Source organism: Hevea brasiliensis, chromosome 10, assembly GCF_030052815.1.
Source record: "Hevea brasiliensis isolate MT/VB/25A 57/8 chromosome 10, ASM3005281v1, whole genome shotgun sequence".
Taxonomy (NCBI): domain Eukaryota; kingdom Viridiplantae; phylum Streptophyta; class Magnoliopsida; order Malpighiales; family Euphorbiaceae; genus Hevea; species Hevea brasiliensis.
Genome location: NC_079502.1, coordinates 36,175,383 through 36,189,759, shown reverse-complemented (window position 1 = coordinate 36,189,759; position 14,377 = coordinate 36,175,383).

Here is a 14,377-nt window from a genome sequence, read left to right as displayed (position 1 = left end):
ATTCCATTGGTGAAAGTGCTTTGGAGGCACCACAACACCGAGGAGGCAACTTGGGAAAGTGAAGAAACGATGAGGCAACAGTTCCCTCAACTGTTTGCATCAGGTAAATTTCGAGGACGAAATTTAAATTAGAGGGGAAGAGTTGAACACCCTCCCGGTAACCACTCCGTACATCTTACTGTTCCGGTGATCGGTGTCGGTTCAGACAGCTAGAACATCCGGAAAAATATTTAAACTAAAGTTAGGAACCATAATTAACTCAAATATTAATAAGAAACACTTAGTAAAAATTTTAGAAATAAAATACAACCAAGTAAAATGAGCCGGTGCCCAAGCGATGGGTAACCGGAGGGAAGTTGCGGTTCTCGCAACGAGGAGCCCTAGACACAGGGAAAAAATTATAAAATAATTTTTGGGACTCCAGAGAAGGGTAATTGAGGTTCCCATGGCATTAGAATGCCAAGAAAATACCTAGAAAATTTTTTCAATCGATACAGACGATTTTGACCCGTTAAGCCAAACGGAGGGCATTTTGGTCATTTCGCCTTCCGAGGTGAATTTTGGCCGACTTGTCTAGTTGAGTAAATAATTAATATGACATAAAATATGAATTAATGTTGATGAAAAATTTATTAAAAATGAGAAATGAAAATAAGAAAATAAAAGTAAGAAGAAAAGTAAGTAAATGGGAATTATGATGTCATTAAGAAAAACTATGACCAATCAAAATTTAGCCATTATTTGACTAACTAATAAAGAGATAAAAGAAGACCTAAACAATTAAAGAACCAGCTGCTTTCTTCTTCTTCTTCTTCCTTAAAAACGTGATCCTCTCTTCTTCCTCCCTCCATGAAAATTTTCTTTCATTTCCTCCATTTCCCATGAGTTTCCACCACTAAACCCTAACCCCTTTCATTAAACCTTGACCATATCACTTGGAGAAGCTTTTGGCAGCCAAGGAAAGTAAGAAAAGTGAGGTTTAGGGCTTTGGAAATTCTGCCCAAACAAGGTTAGTGCATTTATACCCATTAAACTCTTTATTTCCATGATTTTGGACTTGAACTTAGTAAGATTTGTAGTTTAAATGAACAAAAAACCTATGGGTATGAACACTTCAATTTCGGCAGCCCTAAGAAGAAACAATAAGGGAGTGTTTTGAATGTTTTTTTTAATGGACTTAGCATGAGTTGGAGATTGTATTTAAGTTATATATTTACATAGATGTTGAACTAGGGTGCTAATGGAGGGTTATGGGTAAATTGCCTTGGATACTAGGGTTTTGAAGCATGAAAAAGTGACTTGGCTGACCAACCTATTAAAGAACACTCTAATGGTCAATAAGTGACCATTTTGGATATGTTGACCATAAATGGGACTGAAAAATGATGGGGCAAAGTCAAGGTATAAACTGCCCTATGATAGCAGCATAGGGACTGAAAATTCAGTCCCTTTGCACTGCCATAACTTGGGCTGTCTTAGTCCAATTGATGTTTGGCCAATTGAACATGAAACTAGGCTTATAATGGCACATTTTTGCTGAAGAAACCATGCCCAAAAGACCAAAGCAAAAGGGTCAAAACTCAGCCACAATCCGGATACCCTGCACTGAATTCTGCAGAATTTGCCAAATGAACAGCCATAACTCACTGTAGATTTGGTCAATTGACCTGAAATTTTTACAGCGACAAGTTAAGACATAGACAAACAACTTTCATGAAGGAACCTACCCCAAATTATGGCCAGAACCCATTCAACCAAGTGACTCAAGTTACTGTTCATGCACTATAGATATGGTAAATTTCTGCAGAATGCATATCCGGACAGCTTGGGTTTTTGAGCCATATCTGGAGCTACAAAACTCCAAATGGAGTGATTCAAAAAAGAAAATTCAACTAGACAAAATAAGGAACAACTTTCATGTTTTACATTTCTTCAAATTCCAACAGTAACAGTGTCCAATGGAACAGTAAAGTTGACTCACCAAAACTGAAATTTTCTGCTTGTGTGGGTTACACTTTGAAATGGTATTAACACTTAATGCTAACAAGTTTTAAACACCAAATGTGGTATGTTGGGAGTGCCAAAGCCAATGTACACATTTTTATTCCAAAAGTCAACATTTTTGTTGACCAATGATGAATAGTGACACCAAAAAAGTTGAAATTCACAAAATGACAAATTTAAGAGTTTCAAATGCCCTAGTATACCTAACAAGATTGGTTTGGATAGTTTGGCATGCCAATAGGGTTCAGTTAGCAGTACTGCACATGGCAAAAATGCCATTCTGTGATTTCATGGCTTTTAGCCATTCTGACTTTGTATTGAGACTTGGCCTTGTGCCTGATATTATTTACAGCTTGTTAGCTGTTCTGTTGCACACCGGGAGATACATATGTGACCGATGGTGTGATGGCCTGAGGTACTAGGTTCCCAGTGCCAGTTTACCCGTTATCCAGTCCAGTCGCCTAGTGTAGGTTACTTGGGCAACCAAATGAATGAAATGAACCAAGTTACTGAATTAATGTATATATAACCATACTAAACAAATGAATCATACACATTCACTATATATTTGTTTTCTTGCTATTTTCTTTTATTTTATTATTGCACCACTAAGCATTATTGCTTAGCGCGTTGCTTTTGCCACGCGTAGGTACTGGAGATCCTGATCGTGAGCCCAGTAGACCTCAGACTGGGTGAGTCCATCCGGCAGTTCTGCACCGTGTCCGTGTCACCTCACTACCTGCAGTGCATTGGTAGGGCACTAGGTGTCATTTTGTCATTTTGATATTTTGTAGCAGACTTTTTTTCTTCATATGTAATTAAACTTATGTAATGTATATTGATGTCTATGTAAATTATGAAAATTGTATTTGTTAATGGAAAAGCAAATGTTTACTTGTGATTTATATGCGAGCATCACATGTGAGTGATGAATGAAAATAGAAATTGAAATGTTGAAATCTTGATATTGAGTTTGGTGTTGATAATGGATGTTTGAGAAATGAAAAGATTATTGAGAATTGAAATTGAGAAATATTGTTGAGATGATGGAATAAAAATATTGGAAGTGTTTTTAACAGGTTCCGAAGAACGGTTTTCTCCATTTTTAGCCGGTACTCCGCCGGATTTTCTTTAAAATTTTCGAAACCTTAAATGAATAATACTTTTGATAAATGGTTTAAATAAATTGTATTTCATAAATTATATGCAAAAGCATTGTATAAATTAATTGAGGAATATTAGAGTGTGCCAATACACCGTGTGGCATTACTTACTCGGGTATACTGTACACGGGTAAGGGGTGTCACAGAACCGATCTAGGTAGGGATGGAAGATACGGTTCATAAGGTCCATAAATGCCGCTGGTGCATTTGTTAGGCCAAAGGGCATCACCAGAAACTCATAATGCCCATACCGGGTCCTGAATGCAGTCTTGGGCACATCTACATCCTTCACCCTCAACTGATGATACCCTGATCTGAGATCAATCTTAGAAAATACTCTGCTCCTTCAACCGATCAAACAGATCATCAATTCTAGGCAACGGATATTTATTCTTCACACCACTTTATTCAATCGCCAGAATCGATGCATAGCCTCAAAGTCCCATCCTTCTTTTTCACAAACAGCACTGGAGCTCCCCATGGTGACACACTGGGGCGTATGAACCCCTTATCTAGCAACTCTTGCAATTGAGTTTTCAACTCCCTCAATTCAGTGGGTGCCATCCTATAAGGAGCAATGGAAATGGAGTCTTTGTGCACAGTTGTCTCAATAGCAAATTCAACTTCCCTTTCTGGTGGCAAACCAGGCAATTCTTCAGGAAATACCTCTAGGAAGTCTCTCACTGTGGGTATATTACTCAGGTTTGGCTTAGCCTGCCTAGTATCCACCACATGTGCTAGGTAGGCTTCACAGCCTTTTCTCATCATTCTTCTTGCAACTGTGGCTGAGATAACATTGGACAAGAAATCTGTCCTTTTACCCACAACAGTGATCTCATTACCCTCAGAAGTTTTCAAAGAAATTCTCTTCAATTTGCAATCAACTATTGCCTGATGACGTGACAACCAGTCCATTCCCAAAATCACGTCAAACTCGTGGAAGGGCAACTCAATTAGGTCTGCCAAGAATTCATACCCCTAAATCCTTAACGGGCAACCCTTGTACACTTTGTTCACTACCACACTGTGGCCCAGTGGATTAGGAACCAGAATGTCTTGGTCACTCTCCCCTACTAATATCCCCCTTTCTACGGGTAGGTTGATGCAGATATATGAATGAGTGGATCTTGGATCCACCAATGCATGCACAGGTGTATTGTAGAGGGAGAACGTACCCCTGATGACGTCTGGGGCATCTTGCTCCTCCTGAGCTCTAATAGCATAAGCTCTTGCAGGTGGTCTGCTGTCAGGCCTCTCTGCTGGCTCAGATGCAGGCCTCTGTGATGGTCCAACCGCCTCAGATTTACCAGATTTTCCACCTCTCTGTGGTGCAGGAGCAGGTTGGTCTGCTTGTGTTGGAGCAGCTATAATAGTTCTGCGTGGGCAGTTTCTCAACTGATGCTCTGTCGACCCACATCTCAAGCAGGCACCAGTCACTCTCCAACACTCCCCCTTGTGCCATTTCAGACAGTGTGGACATGCAGAAGATGCTGGGGCTGGTCCCATGAACCCCATCCCTGGAGAGCTGCCCACTGATGGTGTGGACTGACCTCTCCTAGGGGTGAACTGTGGCCTGGGCCCCTGAGACTGACCCTGACCCTGTGGCTGAGCTGAACTCTGTGCAGGAGGACCCTTGAACTTCTTCCCAAATACAGGAGCTGAACTAGACTGACCTAGGCCCCTCTTCTGCTGTCTTTCCCTTCTAGTCTGCTCACTGATTCTTACTTTTTCAACCTTTATTGCAGCTTCCACTAACTTGGTAAATTCTGTGATTCCCAAGGCAGTGAGCTGGATCTTGATGTTGTCATTTAGTCCCTCTTCGAATCTCTTACACCTTTCAGCTTCAGCTTCATTAGGGACTATCTCCCTTCCATAGCGGCTTAATCGAACAAATTCCTTCTCATATTCGGCCACTGACAGCTGTCTCTGCCTCAGGTTAATAAACTCTCTTCTTCTCTCTTCCAGGTATACAGTACCCACATATTTCTTCTTGAATTCAGAGAGAAAGAAGTCCCAAGTTACAGCTTCTGGCTGCACTTCACTGGACACTGTGTCCCACCACTCATAAGCATCATCTTGCAACAAAGATATGGCAGCTTCCAGGTTTTGCTCTGGAGTGCAGTGGAGTTGTTTTAGGACTCTGCCTGTTTTGTTCAACCAATTCTCGATTGCAACAGAGTCATCTTCTCTCTTGCCATAGAAATCCACTGCCCCAAACTTTCTTAGCCTTTCCAGGTGTGATTTCTGCTGTGGAGCTGGTGGTGGTGGTGGTGCTGGCATTACCCCAGCCATTTGTCTAAAGAAGTCGGCCATTTGTTGAAACATGGCCTGTGGAGGCTGAGCAGCTCGCTTGAGCCGGGCGAGAGCATTCTCTCATGCCCCCAATCTCAGCTGCTGCAGGTGGAGCATGACTCTACACTTCCTCCTCAACGGCTCTCTGAGATGAAGGGTCCATATCCTATTCAAAATAAGAAAGACAAACAGATCTGCATTAGTGTCACCTCGACTCTTACAAATGCAATGCATGGTATGGACTCAATCTAGGCCCAGAAATGCCTAAACCGTGCTCTGATATCACTAAATGTGACACCCCTTGCCCGTGTATAGTATACCCGAGTAAGTGTTGCCACACGGTGTACTGGCACACTCTAATATACTTTACTTAATTTGTATCATGCTTTCGAAGCTAATTTATGAAATATGATTTATTTAAGCCATTTATCGAAATTATTATTTATTTGGGGTTTCAAAAATTTTAAAGAAAATCCGGCGGAGTACCGGCTAAAAATGGAGAAAACAGTTCTTCGGAACCTGTTAAAAACACTTCCAAATAATTTCCAAACAATCCCAACTTCAATTTATCAACAAAATCTCAATATTAAGATCTCAACAACATTTCAATTCCAGTTCTCAATCATCCATCACATGTGATGATCACATATAAATCACAAGTAAACATTTACATTTCCATTCACAAGTACAATTTTCATAATTTACATAAACATCAATATATATTACACAAGTTTAATTACATATGAGAAAAACAAAGTTAAGTTACAAAATGTCAAAATGACACCTAATGTCCTACCAATGCACTGCAGAAGTTAAGGTGACAAGGACACTGTGCAGAACTGCAGGATGGACTCACCCAGTCTGTGGTCTACTGGGCTCTTGATCGGGATCTCCAGAACCTACGCGTGGCAAAAGCAACGCACTAAGCAATAATGCTTAGTGGTGCAATAATATAATAAAAGAAAATAGCAAGAAAATAAATGTGTATAGAATGTGTATGCTTTCTTTGTTTGGTGTTGGTATATTCATTATTTCATTAACTTTGGTTACTTCTATTCATTTGTTTGCCCCAAGTAACCTACACTAGACGACTGGACTGGACAACGGGTAAACTGGCACTGGATACCTAGTACCTCAGGTCGTCACACCATCGGTCACATATGCATCTCGGCAGTAAAATGTAACGGCTAACAAGCTGTAAATAGTATCAGGCACAAGGCCAAGTCTCAATACAAAGTCAGAATGGCTAAAAGCCATGAAATCACAGAATGGCATATCGCCAGGTCCAGTACTGCTAACTGAACCCTATTGGCATGCCAAACTATCCAAACCAATCATGTTAGGTATACTAGGGCATTAGAAACTTTTAAATTCTTCAATTTGTGAATTTCATGTTTTGGTGTTACTATTCACCTCATTGGTCAACAAAAATGTTGACTTTTGGATAGAAAATATGTACATTGACTTTGGCACTCCCAACATACCACATTTTGTATTTAAAACTTGTTGGCATTAAGCGTTAATACCATTTCTAAGCATTAAACCAAAGGAGCAGATTTTTCAAATTTTGTACCATAACTTTACTGTTCCATTTGGAACTGTTACAGTGAAAATTTGAGGAATTGGTAAACATAAAAGTTGTTCCTTATTTTGTCTAGTTGAATTTTGTTTTTTGAATCACTCCATTTGGAGTTTTGTAGCTCCAGATATGGCTCAAAAACCATAACTGGCCGGATTGCCAATCTGCAGAATTGACCATATCTACAGTAACATAAACAGTTACTGTGATTGCATTTTTGAATTGGTTTTGGCCATAATTTGGGGTAGGTTTCTTCATGAAAGTTGTTTGTCTATGTCTTAACTTGTTTCTGTAAAAAGTTCAGGTCAATTGACCAAATCTACAGTGAGTTATGGCCAAATGAACAGTTACTATTCATTTGGTCATTCTGTAGAATCAGTTGCAGGGTGTCCGGATTGGGGCCAAGTTTTGGTCCTCTTGCTTTGGTCTTTTGGGCATGGTTTCTTCAGCAAAAATGTGCCATTATAAGCCTAGTTTCATGTCCAATTGGCCAAACACCAATTGGACCAACATAGCCAAAGTTATGGCTGTGTAATTGGACTGAAATCTCAGTCCATTGCTGCTGTCCCTAGGCAGCATAGTCATTCCCTTTACCATGCTATTTTTCAGTCCATATTATGGTCAAATCTCCTCAAATGGTCACTAATTGACCATTAAAAATGTTCTCTAACAATTTCATAAGCCAAATCAATTTTCACTCCCCAAAACCCTAGCTTCACATTATGTTTTCTACAAAATGCCTTAGTTAGCATCCCAACTTATTATTCTTATGTTTATAAACTTCCAACATGATTCTAGTTCACTTCAAGCTCATCAAAAACACTCCTTCCTATTCCTTCACTAGGGCAGCCGAAATTCATGTACACATACACATGAATTTTGTTCATTTAAATTACATTTTCTTACTAAATTCAAGTTCCCATTCATGAAATTAAAGAGTTTTAGGTATATAGTGCACTAACCTTGAATAGGGTAGATTTTTCCCAACTCTAAACTTCACTTTCATTCACTTTCTAGGCTGCCAAAAGGTTGTTTAAGGTGTGGGGTAAAATTTTAATGAAGAGAGGTTAGGGTTTTGTGGTGAAACAAAGTAGAAATCAAGCTTGAGAAGTGAGGTTTAATGGAGGTTGAGAGAGGGAAAGAGAGGCTGCCGTTTGATGAAGGAAGAAGAACAGAATTTTTGTTTCAATTTTGCCTCATTTTCCCTTTTTAATGAAATTGCTTGATTGTCATTGGTGGAGAGAAAGTTTAATGACATCATGTGATGTCAAAAGTCCCATTTTTTTCATTTTTCTTTTCTTTTCTTTTCTACTTGATTTCAATTCAATTTTTAGTAATGTTTATTCATATTTTATGTCATATTAATTATTTACTCAACTGGACAAGTCGGCCAAAAATCACCTCTGAAGGCGAAATGACCAAAATGCCCTCCGTTTGGCTCAACGGGTCAAAATTGTCTGTACCGATTGAAAATTTTTTCTAGGTATTTTCTTGGCATTCTAATGCCATAGGGACCTCAGTAACCCTTCTCTGGAGTCCCAAAAATTATTTTATAATTTTTCCCCCAGGTCTAGGGCTCCTCGTTGCGAGAACCGCAACTTCCCTCTGGGTTACCCCTCGCTAGGGCACCGGCTCATTTAACTTGGTTGTATTTTATTTCTAAAATTTTTACTAAATTTTTCTTATTAATATTTGAGTTGATTTTGGTTCTTCACTTTAGTTTAAATATTTTTCCGGACGTTCTAGCTGTCCGGACCGACACCGGTCACCGAAACAGTAGAATGTACGGAGTTGTTTACCGGGAGGGTGTTACAGACATAGCTGACTACGTGACTAAATGCTTGACATGTCAGCAAGTCAAGGCAGAACATCAAGTTCCATCAGGTTTGCTACAGCCTATACGCATATCTGAATGGAAATGGGATCGGGTCACCATGGATTTTGTAAGTGGTCTACCTCTCACCCAGAAGAAACATGATGCAGTATGGGTGATAGTTGATAGATTGACAAAGTCAGCACACTTTCTGCCAGTTAGGACTAACTACTCACTGAAGAAGTTAGTAGAATTGTATATCAGTGAGATAGTTAGACTGCATGGAATTCCACTTTCCATCATATCTGATCGAGACCCAAGGTTTACATCGAGATTTTGGAAGAAGTTGCATGAATCCTTGGGTACACAACTCCACTTCAAGATGCCTTTTCCATCCTCAGACGGATGGGCAATCAGAAAGAGTAATCCAGGTCCTTGAGGATATGCTGAGGAGTTGTGTCATTGAGTTTGAGGGAAGTTGGGATAGATACCTCCCACTGGCAGAATTTGCATACAACAATAGCTACCAAGCTAGTATCCAAATGGCCCCATATGAAGCACTGTATGGGAGGAAATGTAGAACTCCAGTGTGCTGGACTGAATTGGGCGAAGACAAACTAGTGGGGCCAGACCTGGTGAAACAGACTGAGGAGAAAATGAAACTAATCAAAGCCAATCTAAAGGTTGCCTCAGACAGACAGAAATCTTATGCAGACCTGAAGAGAAAAGAAATAGAATATGTGGTTGGCGACAAAGTGTTCCTCAAGGTGTCACCGTGGAAGAAGGTATTGAGGTTTGGAAGAAAAGGTAAGTTAAGCCCTAGGTTCATTGGCCCATATGAAGTTATTGAACGTGTGGGTCCAGTGGCCTATAGGCTAGCTTTACCACCAGAGCTGGACAAGATCCACAATGTTTTCCACGTGTCCATGCTCAGAAGATACCGCTCAGATCCTTCAAATGTCATCTCCAGGGAAGAAATTGAAATACAACCGGATTTGACATATGAAGAAGAACCTCTACGGATCCTAGCTCGGGAAGTAAAAGAATTGAGGAACAAGCAGATTCCACTGGTGAAAGTGCTTTGGAGGCACTACAACACCGAAGAGGCAACTTAGGAAAGTGAAGAGACGATGAGGCAACAGTTCCCTCAACTGTTTGCATCAGGTAAATTTCGAGGACGAAATTTAAATTAGAGGGGAAGAGTTGTAACACCCTCCCGGTAGCAACTCCGTACATTCTACTGTTCCGGTGACCAGTGTCGGTCCGGACAACTAGAACGTTCGAAAAAATACTTAAACTAAAGTGAGGAATCATAATTAACTCAAATATTAATAAGAAAAATTTAGTAAAAATTTTAGAAATAAAATACAACCAAGTTAAATGAGCCGGTGCCCAAGCGATGGGTAACCCAGAGGGAAGTTGCGGTTCTCGCAACTAGGAGCCCTAGACCCGAGAGAAAATTCATAAAATAATTTTTGGGACTCCAGAAAAGGTTCATTGAGGTCCCTATGGCATTAGAATGCCAAGAAAATATTTAGAAAATTTTTTCAATCGGTACAGACAATTTTGACCCGTTAAGCCAAACGGAGGGCATTTTGATCATTTCGCCTTCAGAGGTGATTTTTGGCCGACTTGTCCAGTTAAGTAAATAATTATTATGACATAAAATATGAATAAACATTACTAAAAATTAAATTGAAAATAAATAGAGAAGAAAAGAAAAGAAAATGAGAAAAAAGGGCTTATTTATGACATAATGTGATGTCATTAAAAGCTATAACCAATCACCTTTAAACAACCAATTAACTAACTAATAAAAGAGACAAATTGAGACAAAAAAAAAAAATCAAAAAGCCAGCAGCCATCCCCTTCCCCAAAACCAGCCGAAACCTAGCTTGCCCAAACCTCCATTGATTTCAACCAAAGCTTCATTTCTCTCATTTTTTCACCATAAATCCTCCTACTCTTTTCACAAAAATTCATCCTTGCACCTTGCATAACCTTTTGGCAGCCAAGAAGAAGAAAGAAAGTGAAGTTAAGCTTGGGAAAATTCTGCCTTACAAGAGGTTAGTGCATAATTATACCTAAATCCCTTTCATTCCATGTTAAGGACTTAAAGTGAACAAGAATTTGTAAATTAAATAAAAAGAATCCATGTGTATGTATACCATGAATTTCGGCAGCCCTAAGGAAGGAATGAGTTTGATTGTTTTAATGGACTTAGAGTGAATTAGAGATTATGTTTAAAGTGTGTATATATATATATATAAGGAATGAAAGAGTTAACTAAGGAAATTTGTGAAAACCTTGACTTTGAGCTAGGGTTTGGGGGTGAAAATTTGACTTGGCTTATGAAATTGTTAAAGAACATTCTAATGGTCAATTAGTGACCATTTGGGGTTAGTTGACCATAATTTGGACTAGAATATAACATGGCAAAGTGAAATGTGTAGGCTGCCTAGTGACAGCAGCAATGAGGCTGTGATTCCAGCCCACTTGGACAGCCATAACTTTGGCTGTGTAGGTTCAATTGGTGTTTGGCCAATTGGACATGAAACTAGACTTACAATGGCACATTTTTTCTGAAGAAACCATGCCCAAAAGACCAAAGCAAGAGGACCAAAAGTTGGCCCAATCCGGGTACCCTGCAAGCCAATCCTGCAGAATGACCAAATGAACAGCAGTAACTGTTCATTTGGCCATAACTCACTGTAGAAATGGTCAATTGACCTGAAATTTTTACAGCAACAAGTTAAGACATAGACAAACAACTTTAATGAAGAAACCTACCCCAAATTATGACCAGAACCTAACGCAAATGGCAGTCACAGTCACTGTTCATTATACTGTAGATTTAGTAAATTCTGCAGAATTGAAATCCGGCCAGCTGTGGTTTTTGGACCATATCTGGAGCTAAAAAACTCCAAATGGAGTGATTCAAAAAAAGAAATTCAACTAGACAAAATAAGGAACAACTTTCATGTTTACCATTTCCTTAAATTCCCACTACAACAGTGCCCAATGGAACAGTAAAGTTGGGCTACAAAAATTGAAAATTCTGCTTCCCTTGGTTTAAACTTAGAAATGGTATAAATGCTTAATGCCAACAAGTTTTGAATGTAAAATGTGGTATGTTGGGAGTGTCAAAACCAATGTACCTATTTTCTATCAAAAAGTCAACATTTTTGTTGACCAATGAGGTGAATAGTGACACAAAAACTTGAAATTCAAAAATTGAAGAATTCAAAAGTATCAAATGCCCTAGTATACCTAACAAGATTGGTTTGGATAGTTTGGCATGCCAATAGGGTTCAGTTAGCAGTACTGCACATGGCAATATGCCATTCTGTGATTTCATGGCTTTTAGCCATTCTGACCTTGTATTGAGATGTGGCCTTGTGCCTGATATTATTTACAGCTTGTTAGCTGTTCTGTTGCACATCGGGAGACACATATGTGACCGATGGTGTGACGGCCCGAGGTACTTGATACCCAGTGCCAGTTTACCCATTTATCCAGTCCAGTCATTCAGTATAGGTTACTTGGGCAACCAAATGAATGAAAATGGACAAAATTAAAGAAATAAATGAATATAACCGATACAAAACAAATAAGACATATACATTAAATACATATTTATTTTCTGCTATTTTCTTGTATTTTATTATTGCGCCACTAAGCAACATTGCTTAGCGCATTGCTTTTGCCACGCGTAGGTACTAGAGATACTGAACGTGAGCCCAGTAGACCGCAGACTGGGTGAGTCCATCCTGCAGCTCTACACAGTGTCCGTGTCACCTCAACTTCTACAGTGCATTGGTAAGACACTAGGTGTCATTTTGATATTTTGTAATTAAATTTTTATTTTCTCATATGTAGTTGAACTTATGAAATGTATTTTGATGATCATGTAAATAATGAGAATTGTGTTTGTGAATGGAAAAGAGAATGTTTATTTGTGATTTATACTTGATTATCACATGTGATGGATGATTGAGAACTTAAATTGAAAATTGTTGAGATTATGATATTGAAGTTTGAGAATGATTGAATGTGATTATTGGAAGTGTTTTTCACAGGTTCCGAAGAACTGTTTTCTCCATTTTTAGCCGGTACTCTGCCGTATTTTCTTTAAAATTTTCGGAACCTCAAATAATTTATAATTTCGATAAATGGCTCAAATATATTATATTTCACAAGTTATATTCAAAAGCATGATAAAAATTAATTAAGGTATATTAGAGTGTGCCGACACACCGTGTGACATATCTTACCTGGATATACTGTACACGGGTAAGGGGTGTCACAGTACTAGTAATAGTTTAATGGTTAATTAGTTAAAGTTTCACTATTTGCACGTTTAGCTAAATTCTTTTACTATTTACATATTGTATCCCATTTTAATTTTTCATGATATTTTCTAAGTGCAATATCATTTATTTTCAGTGGACATTGAGGTCAAAAGGCAACTCTAGGTGTCAAATGATCAAAATGCCCCACTTCGGGTTATATTCCTGATTTTTCGGTAACACCGATTTTTGTCTGTTTCTCGATTTTTTGTTTTTCTTTGTGCTAATTTATTAATTTTTCTTTGATATTTCTACTGTTAATTACATTTCAATAAACCTTTATTTATGTCTCAAAATTAAAGTCAGAGGGTTCCCCGAGGTCCTGGAATCGGCAACAACCTTCCCAGTGCGGTCACCCATCGCCGCAGTGCCGGCTCATTTAACTTCGCTTCATTTTTTCTCTTTCACTTTTCTTTGATTTTTCTTGTATTTTCTTTTTATTTATTTCATAATTATATGTCTGTTCACTATCATCGAAGTGTAGTTCCAGACATCCTTACTTGCTTGGACTGATATTTGGCCACTGGAGCAACAGAACGTATAAAACACGTACAATAGGGATGTTATAGGTGGACTGGCCTCTCCTTGGTGCAAACTGAGATTTGGGCCTCTGTGACTGACCCTGACTTGGTGCTCTACTGAAACTCTGAGTAGGTGAACCTCTGAATTTCTTACAAGGGGCAGAAGATGTACCAGTCTGACCCTAACCTCTTTTCTGCTGTCTGTCCCTTCTGTTCTGCTCATTCATTCTAACCTTTTCAACCTTCAGTGCAGCTTCCACTAACTTGGGAAACTCTATAATCCCCAAGGCTGTAATCATTACTTTAATGTTATCATTCAGTCCTTCCTCAAATCTCTTGCATCTCTCTGCCTCATTAGGGACTATTTCCCACCCATAGCGGCTTCGTCTGACAAATTCTCTTTCATATTCAGCCACTGTCAGCTGTCTCTTGCATAGGATAATAAATTCCCTTCCCTTCTCTTCTCTTCCAGGTATACACTGCCCACATACTTCTTTTTGAAATCAGGGAGAAAGAAATCCCAAGTTATCTGTTCTGGTGGCACCTCACTAGTTACTGTATCCCACCACTGGTATGCATCATCTTGTAGTAGTGATACAGCAGCTTCCAAATTCTGCTCTAGAGTACAATGAAGTTGTTTCAAGACTCTTCCAGTT